We start from the raw sequence: 19,258 nt of genomic DNA on the forward strand, positions 1-19,258 counted from the left end.
TCTATTAGAAAACCTAAAAGATCAGTTTACATTATATCCGATGTACATAAAGCTACCCAATTTTTTAGTTTTCATTAGTTTGCTGACATAGAAACATATACAACTCAATTTTTGCAAAGCCACAAATTAGAAGGCAAGGAAAAAAATTCTCAACTATAGATATCTGAAGTTAGTAATGTTCACTGTAGAAATAATTTGATCTGACTTTCGAACAAAAAAAACATTAATTTTGGGTAAAATCTTTGTAATGCTGAGTTAGATCACCCACTGGTGTTAACCGCACCTATTCAAACTCCCAATATGAGCAGAATGTGATTTAAGTATCATTTCCAATCTGTGTGCAGTCTACCAAGAATGCTATTGCAATTCATTCATTCATTCTTTTATTGATAGTTATGAGTCTAAATTGCTATCACGTTTGACACTAACCTGCAAACAAATGATTGCTCCTTGCTTCTCCTCCAGAGCATGTCATTATGTATCAGTTCAGGGCATGAAATTCTGAATCAGAAGGAATTTGAAATAATTTGGAGTTGTTGTCAATCAGCTCCCTTCTGCAACCTACTGTTGGTGGGAAATTCTAGTGTGAGTCCATCCAGTATTTTTGCAAGTAAAAGGGTAGACAGCGGACATAATAACACATGGAAATTCCCATGGCATGAGCTTTACTGAAATGCCAAGCATGCTATTGGGATAGCACGAATATGATCAGCATTCTTCCTTGCAGCTCAGAAATTTCTGTTTAATGGGAGAAGGAACTGAACCTCTGTGGTTGTTTCGAGGCTGCCTTCCGATGTTCAGATAGATTGACTTTCACTTTTTCACCTTTTTTTAATTGAATAATATTTTCTCCAGATCAATTCAAGCTGAAGATCATGCTAACCCTACACTTTCCTTGGGATATATTCGACTTTTGTATTTCTTTTAAACTAAATGTTTTTCTCCAGAAATATGATTTCAGCTATGTACCTTGGAGAGATAGGGGTGTGACATTGTCTCTTCATGTCCCATGCAGCTACAACACATGCTACGTAGGTGTGCTGGCTGCTTTTTAAGGGAATAGTCATTTGTGGAAGAAAAACTTCTGTAGTTTGACAGCTAAAAGCTTAGGTAGGAGGTGTGAATCACTGCCTGAAAGCTGGGAGACACTTTGTTCATGCGAATTGCATGGGGTGAAGTGAGGACAGTAAAAGGTTTCTAGACAGACAGTACTGTAGGGATCTCAGAAAGGAAGAGTGGGGAAGCTGGGTAAGAGAAGATTGAAGTCAAGGAAAGGGAGAGGGCATAATTATAATCATGCCAAACATACCTAGTTCTCTAACTTTGAAAGCATTACAGTTTTACTGCAAAGACACAAATAGACAGGTTAAGTCAAAGAAAATAAACTGACAAGTAAGTAAATAGTCTACTATGGCTAGGGACGTGATGTAGTAAGTGAAGAGAATAAAGTGACCTAGAATGCAGACACCAAAGGATTGCTTTCTATTGCTTGCTATAGAATACCCTCATTAAAGATCATTATTTTTAAAGGAGAGGTCATGCAATATCACAGAAATATCAGGAAAAGAGAAAAGAGAACACAAAGGGAAAAGGAAAGGCAAAAAAATTGTCCTGTCAGAGTGCAAAACGTCTTTGTTTATACAGAACCAATACATGGAAGCCTGATTTGCTTCTATTGAAAAAATGTCTTTGCTGAAGTTTTCCACCAAGGTTAATGAAACATTATCAAAGTTAGTCAAGGAGAAAAATTTTGTATCCATTCAAGTGTGTATGAATTTCACAGTATTTTTGTGTCTGTCACTTCAAATTATACTCATCAATGTTTATTTGTTTTTCAGATAAGACAATGGCCTGGTCAGATTGCTTTCTTTCTCCAGCCCTATTAGCTAAATTCATCAATAAGGATTTGTTTTCCTGTTAAAATTTTTATATCCTAACCTGAAGGCTCATATATCATTTTCTGTTCTGGCAGTGAACTAATTACAGTATGGGGTATATCATTTTAATACTGGAATAAGCAAGACAAATTTTAAAAAAAAGTGTCATAATTTGTCTTGTGCCTTATTCAAAGGTTTACTTTGAATCCATAGTACAAAGCACAGTGTAAAACCACATAGTACTTTTGTACTATGGATTTTCTGTATATCTAGATCCACTTTGCAGAGTGGATCAGATGCTAAGCTTGGGCAAATTGACAGAGCCATTGATTTCTATTCATGGGTTTGCATTAATCAAGGTCCACAGTATTTTAATACGCCATGTATCTTCTTGACAATTAGTTTGGGGAAGTATGAAATTGGAAATACTGGAGCAGCTACTAACCTCTGAATAGCACTGCTGCTGATCTGCATTATGACTCCATAAGGGCCTATCGCAACAATAAAACTACTAATTGTTCATGTGTTAATTGAGGATTGGGTTACCAAGAGCTTCAGCTGCTCGGTTATAGCTGCATTTTAAATATTGAATTAGATGCCATTGGCTTCTACAGAGGGAAATATGTTACATTGGCAGGAGTAATAATTCAGAAAACTTACATTTAGGCATTCTATAGGCTTGTGCCTGAAATACTAATTTCAGACAACTGTTCCATGGATTCTTATCATTTTCTTCACTATGTGAGTGATTTATATACTGGGATGAGGTTGAAGAACATTAGCTTCATGACTATTGTAGCAATGTAAGGCAGAGGATATCTGCAATTAGCTTTAGGTCGGTTACAGTGTGGCTGCATTTGTTTTAAATTCTTAGTGGATCATTTTTAGAAACTAATATTTCAAGAGGAACTTTTTATTCATTGTAATCCAGACCATTTCCTTAAATACTGCCAGTTCGAAACCACATTTTGTCAGGAAAGGCTTTCTCAAGAGAACGGTGTGCAACAATGCAATCTGTGAACTGTAGTAAATAATAATGTGCATGTCCATATCCTACCAGAGTTGCTAAATGGACAGTGTAGCTGGTTAAACAAGAGAATCTATTCCTTACTACTTCAATGAGGATTAACCCCTAGCCTGAATAAGGCAGACTCACAAACTGAATACGTGTTTTTGATCCACCAAGCAAATATCCTATGTGCTTCTTGTTCTCCATGAGTCAGCTAGCTTACTTCACTGCTCCCACTCTTTCCAAAGTATTTACATCCTAGTGAGAAAAAGGAGTGTTTCTAGTGTCTCAAGAAGTCTGTAGGATAGAATTTTGATTTCCTGGGCCTCTCAGAAATTTTGAGTCTTTAAAAATTCATGTGATGTTCCTTTTATTACATCCTTTCATCAGTTTAATACAAGTTATAAATGCTTTCAGATAAAAAAAGTCATGACCCTAATTTATAGAAATTTAACTTTGATCTCACTTGCCACGGAAGTTTCCATTTTATTACTAATAAGTATATTATTTTGTAATGAAAACATCATACTCTTACAAACACGAGCCCTCATCAAGCAGCTTACTCAGCAAGAGGAATCTATCTGAAATCATTGGCTGTATCAATGCTCTCCTGCTACATGGCATGTGGCATCACTCTGCAGGTCACATTCCTGAAATGTTTATATTGTTTAGTTTGAGGCTTTTTCTGGCCCATGCTCTTGGAAAAACATGAAGTAAACGCCAAAAATACATAACCCTTACAATGCTCTTACGTAGCCCAGGAGACCCACATCACTACTGTGCCCCAAGTACTGTAGCACAGACTCCCCAAAGCCATTTTCAATGACTGTTCTGAGGTAGAGATAGCTGAGTGGACCAGCTGGAGAAAACTGAATCAGCGTACCTGAAACAAAACTAAAATGGGGAAAAAATCGTGGTAGTCTTGGCAAGAGACCTATGAGGTGTAGCTGTGACATATTTCAGAGAAACTTGACCCATTGTGCATGATCACAAGTGAAGGTGGAGGAGACCAGAAGGGAGCAAGAGGGAGAAAGGGAAGGAGTGGAGGACAAAAAGACTTTCATCCCTGAAGATATCTGCAGAGAAAGTGATGATGATGAACTGTCCTATACCTCTATGTAACCTTAGGCCTACCCTCATCATCTTGAATGAACAGATGAGGACCTCATTATTCAGGTCTGCAGCATCAACCCTGCCAATTCCTGCATCTTCCACAAACAGCCCATGTCCTACAGAGTCACACCTGAGCACAGGGTCGTCAGTCATCAGTGATATTCCTCGGCTTCACAGGAGAATCAGCCTGGCTGTCTCCACTGGTTGTTGATCAATATCCATTAAGGAGACTGCCTAAACTTTGCCTATAGTTTAAGCAATAGCTCAGTATCTGTTGGGTATCCACAGTTCGGTATTAAGCTTAAACTGGCTTTACAAGTGCTTCATGGAGCTACTGGAATGGAATGAATGGATGGAATTACTATATCCAGGAAAAAAAAAATCGTTCTCCTGGATCGAGTGACCTCTGGATTTGGCTAAAGGACTGAGAATGGAGGCCTTTCTTGTAGAAACTTCTTAAACTAATCTACCCATGCCATAGCCTTAGGAAGGTAGTTAGGTACTTCTAGTCTGAATAGAGTGATTCTTAGTAGTGCCAGTAATAATTTTGTCAACTGGATTTCACCTGAAGTGTCCATTTTGTTTTGGAAAAGAAAACTATTTTTGTCAATAGAGAGCTAGCCTGATTTTCATCCAAATATGAAAGACAAATTTGTCTTACTTTCTAACAAATACTGGTTTTTAACAATAATTGAAAGCTTCTTTCAAATATAAATGGTTTGTTAATGACTTTTGCATTCATTAGGAAAAAACAAAACAAGGATGAATTGCATGTTTTTCTGGCAGATATTGGTTCCTGAAATTCTGTTGATTTAGTTATACTTTTGTACAAGTACAAAATTCAGTATTTGTTTTTAAAGCAATACAGCTAAAGATGGATGCTATACTTCAGTGTGGCAGTGTTGAAGTTTAAATCAGCAAATCAATATTCCTTGAATTATATGATTCAAATTAAATTAATTTACAAATTTAGAAGGAGTTATTGGAATCAGCGAAGAAAACATTAAAAAAAAATGTGAAGACTTATTGTCATTTTAGCTCAAGAGAATAATGACTACCTTCACTATACAGAGGAACCAAGCAAACATCAATTTTACCAGTAATATTCATTGTACATTCCAACATCACATCTCAGGTATTCATGATCCCTTCAACTAAAGACCGCTTTTCTAGCAGGCAACAAATACAGGGTTTAGATTGAGCCAGCTTGTCTTGTGCACCATTATCTTGATTTCCTTTAAATAAAAGGTAGAAGCTTTTGACACTGTGTTTCCAATCCTCTGCTAATTATTATAGCCTTGACAAAATCACCCAGGAGCGAACATCTATTGCACTTCCCGTTACACCAGCAGAGTAGAGGGTGTCCATCTGAGATTACGCAGCAAGTACACTATGATGCTAAAGAAGCTCCCCCATCTCACTCATTTCAGTGAGATGCTATTTAAAATACATGATGCCATCATTATTATTTCAATGAAAAAATGCTGAGACATTAATTTGGTTATAGACAGCTATGCAACTTGTTGTGGTGCCTTGCTCTGGTTGTTGATCAGTTTTGCCTAAGGAAGACCAGATAAGTCCTTCTCTTCCTAAGCATTAAGCAACCAATGAAGCATGAGAGTCTCACTGGAGATAAAAATGACTGTAGGGAGCTCAGAAGTTACATTCAAACTCTATTGATCAGAAGTTAGCCCAAACAGTATGGTGACATATTGAATGTCTTGACTGTTCCTTAAAAGGAGGATTTGTTACGGACAGAATATAATTTATGTGTGCAGCTTGGAGAATACTACCTCCTTTAAAGTTCACTTCTGAAGCAAACTTCATGCATTAATGTGCTCTTGAGAATTTTCATTTTAAATAACTTCAGTATAGCTTTTTAAATTCTATAGCAAGAGTTTCTTGGCATCCTTGACCCTAGCTGAAGAATCTGAGCTGGTGAGTTCTCCACTTCAGAGGTAAGATGGAACCTCAGAGCAGAAGTATGTGGAATAAAATCAGATAATAGAACAGGTGAGAGAGTAATGTGCTAACAGGTGAGAAATTAATATTTTAAATGGCAATCTATGCCTTCCAGAGACTCACATCTATTTCAGGAAGACTTTCTTTGATCTCAGGAAATTTGATAAACCTGATGGCTCGTGTTCCAAGACTGACAGATTTCTTAAAAAAAAAAGATCAGACTGTGAAACAAGGGACACAGAATATAGAAGTTACTTAGCTACTTTGAAAAAACTGAGTGAGAAGTAGTCTGTGTTGCACTTTGCCCTCCAGTATAATACTCTGCTCTTTTTAATGCCAGATTGCACAAATGGCAATAGGATTGAAAGTAGTTATGATAAAATAGAAAGACATTAACTGAGTAAAAAAATGTGTGGAAAATGACAAGCTTGGGTGTCTACATTTGGACACCTCTGTCTGTAAATAAACTAGAAAATAAGTCTGTGTGTTTAGGTAGGCATTTTAAAAGGCTCTGTCTAAAAATATGGGAGAAGTATATATCGGAATAAGGTCCACACCTTCTTCCCTTTATCCTTGCGATCTATTGGAATGAGTTTTGGAGTATCACGGTTCCCCAGTTTAGATGTAACTTCAAGCACAAAGAGAAAACAAGACTCTCAACTTTCAAGAGGAGTAAGCTGTCTAGCTCTAAGTTTACACAAAGGCGTAATTAGGACACCCTGATTTTTAGGCTATGTCCATCAGTGACACCATATTATGCTGTCTGGATAGATTAGAATATGGACTAAAATATCTACTTCTTTTAAGTCTGACTAAGGATTAATACCAGCAAATTTAGTCATAAAGGTGAAGAACCAGCAAATGTTATACGGACCTAAAGAGAAAAGTACAGTAAAATCTATACTTCTTCCAGTAAGGCTATGTTGGAGGGGATTTCAACAAATCCGGTGGAACCGATCTCCGTCAGGCTCATTTCCATGCCTCCCTTTTCTCCCCTTCTTGTAGTCATACAGCTGCACTCAGCACGGTGAGGGAAGCTTGCTTCTTCTTCTCTGCCTCTTCAGGCTTTGACACAGACGTTCTCCCTCTCCCTATGTTTGTGTGTACATGAGTATGGAAAGGGAAAGGGAAAAAGTTTCAGGACCAACTCCTGCTGTCTCCCTGTCTTTGACCTGGAATTGATAGGGAGTCCTTTGCCACCATGCACATGCCTCCTGCTACTGTACATGAGACATGAAGCTCACAGACAAAGAAGTTATAGAAGGTATCAAGGTTTCTAAGTTATATGTAACTCCAGATAAGATTTGCTGCCTTCTACAGTTTGATCCTGTTCCCACCCCAATCAAAAGCAATTGCCCAATTTTGTGCTACCACTTTAAAAACAGAATACCTGTAGAATATGTACAATGAAAATCCTATTCGAACTTTAGATTTATGTAATAGCAGCTGTAAATATACTTAGAGAACAAACATTTTATATTTTACAATGCTATTAGTAACGATGAAGAATGAAGTTACTTCAGGTGAAGAGTTAAACAGAAAAAAATGACTAAATTGTTTTTCCCTAAATAAGTTTACCTGTAATGCTGAGATATCAGAGAAAAAAAAAGGGGAGTGACAGAGGACTTTACTCCAGAAACATGCTAGACAAGTATGACAACCTTTTCCTTAGCAATATTGAATAAAGAAACTAAATACATGTATGCATATATATCAAATACATGTACCTATCTATCTCCAGGGACCTGGTGAGGTGAAAGAGTTAAATCATGTTTAACCAGAATGTATACTTAGTGTTCTTTATCTCCCTGGAACTTGTTAGCACTTTGAGGACCAATTCACCAAGAATGAATAATACCATGAATGATGACATCAGCTTCCGCCAACAGGCAAGAGGTTACTATGGTAATGGAGAAAGTTTTTCACAGTACAAAACAAGTACCATACTTGATATATTAGCCAGCCAAAGAAAGCAGTCACATATAAACTACAGCATCTTTCTAATGAATAGCCATTTATGCAGCATGCATGTTAGCAATTCTGCTGAGTTCCTCTGAACACCAAACTGTTGGCAGTTATATTGAAAAACTTGGCAGATTTACAAAAGTGTTAACATTTTGTTTTCAGCAGCTTGTTTTTCTTCCTCTCGGAGCCCATAGCTTCAGCATATTCACAGAGTCTTTAGCCAATGCCAACCAGGAAGGTCTCTGATGTGAGCTTAAATGTGCTGTATATGCACACTGAGAAGGCAGGATGTCCAAGCCGTGCAAGTGACTCAAAATAGACTTTTTTTTTTTTTTTCATTTGTGACAGAAGAACAGATGGCTTCTTTGTTAGGTGGTACTTTCTTTTTTATTTGCTCACCACCTTTTCCATAAGAGTTTAATCCACAAAACAATGCAGCGTATTTACTACAATGCAAAAGCCAGAAAATCTTGAAACCTTCAAATCATATCAGTGCATATATATATATATATATGTGTGGTTATTTCTTTACTGGATCAAAGCCAGCACCAAACCAAACCACATCAATATCCTCTTGTGACAAAAAAAAACCCCAAACAACAAAGCACATTCAAAATGGAGACAAGATATTATTTCCTTGCTCCTTCCACTTGTCAAAAGAAAAACTGAATTCTCATTTCAGATGTGGTCCTATCAAGTCTCCTTTCTTTGTTGCGGGAGATGCTGAGACATGGGGAAAAGAGGAAATCTGAGAGCAGTTACAGACCATTGATGCTAGAAGTCTGCTGACAGATTACTCTGGGGTTTGCTGCTGATGTAGATTATTGTAAACCTGGTGCCAAAGGACTTGGCTAACAACTGAAGAGACCTTCTTCACAGCACTTCATCTATGCTTCTTCATTGCATTTCCCTTGCCAAGGATGAAGGAATGAATAAAAAGCGAAGGAATCTATTTAGAGTGAATGAACTTTCATGCAATAAAACATTCTTGCATTCCAGAAAAAAGGAGTAACTGTTCTTGGATTCTGTGTTCTGCCACCTATGTAGTACATTTTGGCTGTAGATGCTGCCAAATATATACATCTAAAATACTGCCAAAATTAAACTTCACTTCCCAAGTTTTTCTGTGTATGATCATCCCATCATTCAGCCTGCCATTGTTTTTATAGGCATGGAAGATTGTTCCAATTCCACATCTGCATTTCTCATCAGCTTTTCAAGCAAGATTTTAAAACAGATTTTAAATATGAAACACCATTGATCTGATCTTTTTTTTGTATAAATGAATGTCTTCCTAATGTCAGAATCAGAAGAATATTTCCTATCTTAAACTATAAATCCTATCAGCTCTGTTATTTTCTGCTACAGAATTTTCTAAGGTACATTCTATAGTGTATATCCGAACCACATATTTGAGACTATTTTTTGGTAGTGTTTTCACAATTTAGTTTCTTCTCTGTTGTCTCATCTGTCACAATGTTAGTTGATATGTTGATTGTGATTTATTTTTGTCTCAAATATTGGCAAAAGGGTAAACACGTGGTAGAAAAAAACCAAGAGACACTTCTCCTTTTTGTTTAAAATCCTGGGGTTTTTTTTATATATACATTTGCCTTATCCTTTCTAAGATATTTGACAGTTAATTGACATTCTGTAAGTGCGAAGCTGGGCAGTTCCAAGAACAGATACCCAGTCTTTGGCAACAGAGGAGACAGCAACACAGATTATACATGTTGACCTGAGACCTGCAGCCTGACTGCTCTCAACGGGCTGGCTCGTTGCTGGGGGCAGAACACAGCCCGTTTTCCAGAACAGGAGTGGTCTCCGTCATGTTGGTAACACACTTGCAGGCTCGGGTTAGGTGTACTTATAAAGTTCAACAAGGCCAAGTGCAAGGTCCTGCATGTGAGTCAGGGCAATCCCAAGCACAAGTACAGGCTGGGCGGAGAATGGATTGAGAGCAGCCCTGAGGAAAAGGACTTGGGAGTGCTGGTGGATGAGAAGCTCGACATGAGCCGGCAATGTGCCCTGGCAGCCCAGAAAGCCAACCGTATCCTGGGCTGCATCCAAAGGAGCGTGGCCAGCAGGTCGAGGGAAGTGATTCTGCCCCTCTACTCTGCTCTCGTGAGACCCCACCTGCAGTACTGCATTCACCTCTGGGGCCCGCAACACAAGAAGGTCTTGGAGCTGCTGGAGTGGGTCCAGAGGAGGGCCACAAAGATGATCTGAGGGCTGGAGCATCTCTGCTATGAAGACAGGCTGAGAGAGTTGGGGCTGTTCAGCGTGGAGAAGAGAATGCTCCAGGGACACCTTCTAATAGCCCTCCAGTACCTAAAGGGGCTACAAGGAACCTGGAGAGGAAGCTAGTGGTATGTGTCCCTGCCCATGGCAGGGGTTTGGAACTAGATGATCTTTAAGGTCCCTTCAAACCCAAACCGTTCCATGATGCTATGATTTTTAGGCACTGCAATAAAAATCACAGATGATCATACAGAAAGTACTTTTCCATGCAGATGATGCAATTTACCTGTATTTTGACAAATCTTTTTTTGTCGAATCTTTTGTGTCTCAGGCAGGAGCAAAACCAGCTTTCTACTTTTTAGCAAGTTGTTTAATGTCCCTGTGCCAACACCACCTCAAAAGAGGCAGTAGCTTTTACTGAAGAAGAAAACCCCACAGTGGTCTTTAAAGTGCTGCCACCACATAATATTCCTGAGACGACCTGATCTGCCTTTTTACAAGATGGAGCTTGTTAGGCCTGGACTCTTAAAGGTGTTTAGATGCCCATCTTAAGTGTACACCGGCCTTAGTACTTATATTCAACCGCTGTCCCACAGGCACCCAACTAACTGGGAAGACTTATACCCCTTTGAGGGGGTGTTCATTCATTGAGGGTGTTTCCTTCACTTGGATGTACAGGGAAGCAGCACCTGACAGCCTTGGGGAGTAGGAATTGAACACTCATTCTGTGTCTTATATACTCTCCTGGTTGTAATGTTAGGAAGCTGGAGCAGATGAACTGACTATAGTCTTGGAGCTACAAATTCTTCATACAGATTTCATTTTCAGTGGGATCTCTGTTGAGCTGCATTTTATAGACATGACAGAATCAAGACATGAAATTTTGTGCTCTGCTTCACAAGTTTCAGTAGGTTAAGTAAAAAGATTTGTATAATGATGAACAGACTACCTGGCACTGAAAATAATTGTTCACCAACAGTTGCCACACAGTATTATGAAAGAAAAGTTATTTTATCATTTTCCTAGTCTTAAAAGACTGTTGACCATAATTTTAGTTTCACTTGGCAGCAATTTGATTTCTTTGTTGTATTTATACAGAAAGAAACAAAACTGACCAAAATAATAACTCATGCTTAAGGAGTGTTCCAATGAAGCATACAAAGAAGAATTCCTCACACTCCATCATTCTTCCCTGGCGTGCTGGTTATTTATCTTTGGCACTATTTGCAATAGCTGTTTTTCTGGCTTAAAGCCTAAAAAGCAATTTTTCCTACTTTGCTTAAAATCAAAGGTAGACTTCAATAATTTTTGCAGACTTATCCGAGTTGAGTCTACTGCAAAAATGAAGGTGTTTCAAATTTTCCACATCCCATTGCTTAGAACTGTTATATTTAAAAAAAAAGTTACAAAGATAGCTGTTTGTTTTTTTTAATATTGAAATACTGTCTGATATATAGACAGTTGTAATTGTACTACTAAGAACTACCATAACATTTTATAGCATTTAGCAAGTTTGAAACAGCATGACTCCACCTCTACTCTAACAGAATTCAAATGAATGAGCAGAAGAAGTAATAGTATCAAATACCACATCATTTTTTCTTGTTCTCTCATCAGCTTTGCCAACATGAATTATTTATGTTGGCTGAGCAAGTAGAATCAGCCTCATTCACAACTACGCACAGGTAGCAAAATGTAACGGGGATAACAATGATAATCTCATTGCCCTCAGTTATTTCTCTACTATTTCCAGTTATGAACCCACATTTCTGAGTGAGTCTGATTCTGCTTCATTTCCATAACATAAGACATCCGAAAATGTGGCTTAATAGATTTTTTTAGGTGCTGGGAATCCTGGGGCAGTTTTGAATTCAGCTAGCTGAGGCCACCACAATTTTGTCTTCCTTCAGCTCACTCTCTCAGCTACCAAAGCAGTCTTTTGATGACTACAGAATTTTATGTTACAACACTAGGACATGGCTCTAAGCTAACTAAAGAAGTGATTATCCTAGGCCTGGAATTTCAGAGATGGTTTTGAGTCATCTTTGACTCCTCTGCTTTAGCCTTTATCCTTCACTTGCAAGCATTTGATTTACATCTGGTGTTCTGATGCTTACGACTCTACCATTACATTAAAGATTTCACAATCACAACACATTCACATAGTATTTCACTCATGTCTTTACATTATCTCTGTATTTCACTCCTTGTGGTCACAGTCCCTTCTCTCCATCCTGACCCAAGAAATGCAACTGCACATTTGAGCCCTCCACAGAGATGCATACAGACCTCAGACACCATTGTTTCACTTCTGAATCCACTTTTCTACTTGAAGCACTTCACAAATGAGATTACTTGACATTAGATGAACTGACATTAGATGAACAAGATGTCAGGTAAGTGAATAGCTGGGGAGAAGGAGAGACACTGGCTGTGAAATCTCAGAGTATTTCATACACTTTGTGCCTCCAGCAGAAGACAAATCATTGTGTACTAGAGCGTCAGAGAGGAAAGCAAAGATGAATGTGGGAATAAGTTTCTGAACGTGTCTTGAGACCAGTGCTTATCTTATAAGTAGTGCACAGCAGGCTAGATGGATATGCTCTGCAACTGCTGGGCAGAGAATAGAGCTTCGAATGGACTTGGAAGTGGAAAGGGCTTAATCCTGAAAAGTTGACAACCAGGCGTTCAACAGAGCAGAGTTTAAAGAAAAGGCAAAAGGCAGGCAAGAGAGGGAAAAAGAGAAATGAGTGGTGCAGAACTGGTGGTGAGACACCTGGAGAAGAAAGATGGCTGGGAAGGAGAAGGGGACCTGCCCTTCTCAGGAGCAATCAGGAGGCAAACCCTCATCTTTCTATTCTGACTTTTAGTCTGTCTTACAGGTTTAAAGCGGTTATCCTTATACAACTTTAAGATGCCCCATTGGAGGTGGCTATTCCCAGTCAAAATTTTCAGCAGAGCTGTATCATGTTTGTCTTTTTCTGCTCTGCCTGGATTTTGAGATATTCTTGACCAGTTTTCTCATGCAGAGTTGCCATGGGCTGTCAAACAGCACCTACCAAACAGGAATAGTGCAGTGCTGAACTTTTTAAGGTATGCCTTTTACTAGGACTGTAGCAAGATGGCAGATCGTTCAGTCAGGAATAAAAAGCAGTTTTAGTAAGCAAATAACAGAGAACTTAGAAGCCACATTTCACATCGCTGAATGAGTGCCAGACTTCGAAACTCTGGCAAAGAGTTCCCTGCCACACTGTACTGCATCTTCGCCCTAGTTTGAGTTTTAAATAGAAATTTTCTGCCAACTACCAGGTTGTAAAGAAAAAAGTAGGAAAGCATTCTCATGCTTTAGTATTTCGGATTTAAGCTCAAGCAGTAACAGAAAAGCCTCGTCTATGATTGTTTCCCCCAGGTATGAGAGAGGGAGAGAAAGAGAAGGAGAATTGACAAAACTGACAAAAATGTCCAGAAGGGACATAATTCTGGGTATGTCTCTGCTAGCTTATATTTCCAGATACATCCCTTCAGTTAACTAGCCTCGCCTCCTAGATGGAACTTTTTGAAAAAATGATTTTTCAGTTTAGTAGATAAAATAAAACATGGGAAAAAAATTGAATTCTGACATGAGCTTTTTTTCCGCCTTTGTTTTTCTACTCATAAAGAGTAAATTTTAAATTTCATTTTCTGGGCATTCCCCCATTCAAATGAAAGCAAGAATTGTGTGGTTTGAGGCCTCGTCTGGGTTCTGGGAGACTCAGCTTCAATACTTCCTTTGCCTGAGGGAATTTAAATTTGTATTTGAAATTGAGGATCCAAGACATTAGACTTATTTGCATTCTTTCTAGTTGAAAATGCTCTTCTCTCTTTTTTCTCTGAGTGATCGGTGCTTCAGACTCACAAAATCCCTTTGTTCTGCTGACCACTTCTGGCTTCTGAAGATTGCCTCAGGAATGGAGTTTCTTGTTGGAAACGGAAGGGTTAATGCGGCCTTCGCTTTCATAAGATGAGTGAGCTTGACAGCATGGCTCACAAGATCACACCATCTAAACCCAGAAGTTAATCAACCATGTAACTGACTGCTGCCAAGTCCATGCCAGTTAGGATTGCATACATTCATGTCAGGAGGGTATCTGTGTGTTCTCATCTGGAACAGTTTTGTACACATGTACACCTAATTCAAATGAACCTCAACAATACACTGGGCTAAAATCAAGGGTGAATTTAAAAAATAGTATTAAGCATTTCTTAGGGGTTATAGGGGGAGTCTGCCATACACCACAGTTGAAGAAAAGGAAAGGAGGAAGCTAAACTGAACATCTCCCAAAGAGGGGGCGAATGTGATCAAGACAAAACATTTTTGAGAGTGATTTTTAGCAGCTGGTTCTACTTGTAGAATAGTCTGGGGTACTGCTTGCAAGAACCTTAAAATGATAGTGGAACATTTTTATTCTGATAATACATTTCTTAGATTTGTCATAAGGTCGTTCTCATCTTTAGACCTATACAAACCTTTACAGTCAGGTATCCATGTCTAGCCATAAAAATGCAACATCACAGTATACTCTCCATATGTTTCACACGCTTCCTGAGGCGTGTGCATTCACATAGGAAGGTGACAAGGGCTACAATCACTTCATGAAGGTCTGCGTGTGAAGAACTAACAACCTGGCTGTGTTGTTAAGGATGTTATAAAACACCATGCTTGCTACTGCTTTGTAGTTGTACAAAGTAGTTGAAAATTCCAACAAAATTGAGGCAGCCTGGGTTGGACAGGCTGGCTTTGGAAGCAGGGCAGTCGACTAAATCTCAAAGTTTGGTTTGCATTTCAAGCTCTGATACAGATTTTGTGAGATAAGTCATTTCACCACTCTTCCTCATGTCTTGATGAGACGTGTGAAAGTTAGAAAATGGAATATTCGTTCCCAAGTTTATTTTTTTGTAACACTACTGAGCACTGCTACTATGTGTATAACCGCTATTATGTGCACGCAAAAAGGGATATACTTGTCCTACCAGAACATTAGTGTCTGATTAGACCCTCTGGGGCTACTGCATTCCAAACAATTAACCAGATCCATAGTATCCAAGTTGGTCAGGAAGGCTACAGATATTAAAAACGGGAGGTTTTTGGCCTGCAAGCAAGCAGAGGTCAACATGAACTCAGGAGACCTGTCAGCAGGCCACTCATTAACAAGGATTTCACCATTAATTATTTCCTCTCAATACCAGACTAATGCAGGAAATAAAGGGCAGCTAACAGAGTTTAATGGGTTCATTGCATAAATGTAGACAAGCTATTTCAGTTTGTGCTGTATTTGCATGCATTTTGAATCATTAAAAAATTAAGTGGGAAGTATCAGAGTTGGAAAAGATAAGTACATAGAAAAAACAATTTAAACATACATAGATTTGATAGAATAGTAACGGAGATTTCAGATACTGACATTCCATATTAACATGTCGCGATTGTATTAACAGTGCTAAAATGAATAGCTGTGCTATTTGCAGTGGCTTTAACGAAAAAGAATGATCATGTTAGCTCAGTTCCTGTGAATAATGTATGAGGCTGAATTCAACTTACTCACCTCATCTTGCATTTGGTCTAAACCCACCACAAAATAAAGGGCTATATTTAGTATTAAGTAACAATTCCTTGTTTTAACTTCCATATCATTACTTCTGTGCAGCTGGAGATTGGTTGGAAAATTGCATATAGAGTAGTTTTTCATTTATTAGAATTTTCAGATGCAGTCTCAGTGTCAGATGGAGGCCAGTCTGGGAGTTTTTCTATTTTTCCCATTTAAATCTTTTAGGCCCTCAATGCATTTTTAATAGGCCGTAGAAGATCCGATTAAATCTTGTTATTTGGATGCATTACAAGGTTATGCTCTTGTGGGTATCTAGCTAGTGTTAATTAACCAAGGAAGAAAGTATTTTGTGCTTTGAAATTGTGTAAAATGCCATGTTCACAAATTAAGGATCTCACACAGTTTAGAATTGAGAAGACTTATTAATAATAACAATGCATTGGTGAGTTATGACTTCCAGCTGAATAATGTTATGTGGAAAAGAAGACTTCATTATCACCTCTGTTTAAATCAACCTATTTTCACCCTTTTTTTCTCTTAAAGAAAACTATACTTTATTATCACTCTGAAAACTTTAAATACCTAGGACAGTAAGGGCCTTGAAGATATGAAGTCACCCACTCTCCCATAGCAGGCAGAAAAGTTCCTGAGGAAAATACCATGAAGAATCTTTCTAGCTTTGCTTACACTTGGAATATCAACTTGCCCCTGTCCCAACTGGGCTGACAAAGAAACTGTATCCAAAAGAAAACAGTGAAAACGGACAGTAGTGGAACAGAAGACAGTCAGGTCACTTCACTCTGCTGCTGTTTATAATTTTCCCAATCAACAGTGAAAGGGGGCAACAGCAGAGTCCTATCATTGGGCAACACTGGGAAAATAGGGCTTACTGGAATGGTTGACGGTCACTTTTGGCTCCGATGAGATTTAATAGCAGTGAAAGAGCAGAGAGACATTTTCGTAGCAACCAGGAAGGTACGGGGGGCATGGGGGAGAGCAATAAGCAGGGCAAATGGAGCTGAAGGGTGATGAGAACAGACTCGATGAAGGAGAATCAATGGTGATGGTAACAGGTATCTATCCAGAAGAACTGCAGTATGACATCCTCACCCCACCCTGCTTCCTCGCTGTTGGGAACAGTGACTTCTTATTCCATTACACCTCCTGCAGAGGAACACGGGGTTTACACATCTTGTATCAATCTCCTGATTAACATATTCCAGTCATGGTGCTTTAGATTTCCTGTGTGAAAGTCCCTGCACAGCCAGAAGCGAATTGTCTTAGTCCTGCTACACTGATGTCTCTCTAGAAACTGAAGATACTATCCTTCTCTCACAGTGGCCGTGACAAACAGCATCCTGGTGTTGTAACATCGGTTGCAGGAGCACTGCAGGGCAACATACCCCTGAACAGCCAAATGGGAAGGGAAGCAAAACCCAGGGGACAATCCAGGAAAAAGGCACTGTCATGCTTTAAAAGAAGGAGGACACTTGGTATAAGTTTAATATTTTTTTTAATATATTATAATGATTGATGAGGTTGGAATTAAATGCTGCACATGACACATGGTAGCACTCCCGTGACGTTGCACCAAGTGACACAGTTTGCTGATGCTATTGTATCATTTTATAGAATTACTTACACTGCTTGTTGCTTTAGGCAGGCTGTGTTACATAAAAAATCAGTTCCTTCAAGACAAAGTTTAAGGCAGTGAATAGTTGTTAGCAGTGGAATTTAGTTCAGAAGATACTCAACAATTATTTTTTTTCCTTGAAAGTTATGTTTGGATTCAGTATTCAATCACTCGTGTTTCTTAGTACAGCTTTGGTAAGCCCAGGAAAGATCCGTTTGGACTGAGAACTATCATAAAAGAGCTTCCCTTCGTGTCCTGCAATTGTAGAAGAACAACAGTATTTTCCTGGAACAAATAACATTCGTTAAGGGATCCTATCATTCATCAAGCACAAAGACAAGCACAGTTTGCTAAGCCAAGCCCTGTCTATGGGAACAAATACATCCCCTGTATTTCCAAGGAGGCAGAGCACACGTTGTCATGTCACAATGAGGAACTGGATAAATATTGTAAAATATTGTTTCAGTAGAGCAGATGTTGAGACCATACTGACACCTACTAACAAACTCAGACCCCCTGGGGCAAGAAACTTTGTTTACAGTGGAACTGAATTATCTCTAAATGTGAGAGCAACATGCTACCTAAGGGAAAGAATAAGATTGCTTTACGTTTTTTAAAAACATTAAACCAAACCCAAGTACAGACCCACAATTCCCATATGCTTGAACATCAGTTTCAGAAAACCAGAAGCTGTCTACTAGTTGTTAATATAGTTTTTATTTTGTGAATAATAAGCTGATAAAGCACGGAGAAAAATACAAATTGCAAGCATTTTTTTTTTTAAGTTATTGTTCTATTTCTAGATACGTGGACCAAGTTTGTTCTCAGTATTTTGTTTCGATTAGCATATAGACTGCCATCTGAAAAGATGCTCCAATAGAGGACAAACTAAGGTCTATCTAAACTAAATGGCATATGTATTTTATTTTATATTAGGGAGTAGCACAAAATAGCTCCAGGAGAGCTCTCAGGGCTTTTCTAAATGATGGTTTCCTAAGAATAGTTACAGTCCTGTTATGTTATGATTTGCATTTCAGCCTGCTATCTTTTAAAAAAGGAGTCCTAGAATCACTTTGAAAGATTATTAGCATGAAACTATTGGCACAGAGAAGGTGCAAGAGTAACGTCCAAAATTTTATACCAACTCCACGAGCACAGAGCCTGCGCTGCTGCTGAATCAGATTTTTGTGGCTTTCTTTCCAAATCCACAGATATCTTTTACGGGTTGTAAAGATTAAAAGAGGGAGTTATTTTATATAGAGAGGAAGTGATAAGGAGTTGGGCATTCTTATACTATAAATACAGCACAATTCTTAGTGAGATCTAATTATTAGAAAAAGAAGCAAGCGATATACATGAAGTCATGACATTAAAAACAATGAGGTGACAGAAAGGGTAAGCTAAGCCTCAATCTAGAGAGCCAAAATGACACAGATCCAACATAAAATCTCCTATATATTTTCTTTTTATGAAGTTAATAAAGCCTAGAGAAAAATAAAGGACACGAAAATAAAGTTTAGAGGTATCAGTTCCCTATGAAAAGATTAAGGCCAGCTGATGTACTGAACATTAATTTATTTCGCTGGAAAGTCTGTCCCTTACTTCCTATATTCTACACATTAATCTGTTCATAGATACCCACAGCTACCACAACAGCTAAGATCATCTGAATTTATTTATTTTTTGCATAGCAGACGAAAATGCAAATTCATGTCTTTCCAGTGAGTAAGTGCACTGTTTATACCTCTTTAATCTTAAACTGGAATTCCTACAAAAGTTCAAACACAAGAAAAACTCGCCAGAAGCTGTATTCCTATGCATTTTGGCATATTAGATTCTACATTAAGAGCATTTATATCATTCAAACAATCTC

Source organism: Tauraco erythrolophus, chromosome 1 (assembly GCF_009769465.1).
Source record: "Tauraco erythrolophus isolate bTauEry1 chromosome 1, bTauEry1.pri, whole genome shotgun sequence".
NCBI classification, from domain to species: domain Eukaryota; kingdom Metazoa; phylum Chordata; class Aves; order Musophagiformes; family Musophagidae; genus Tauraco; species Tauraco erythrolophus.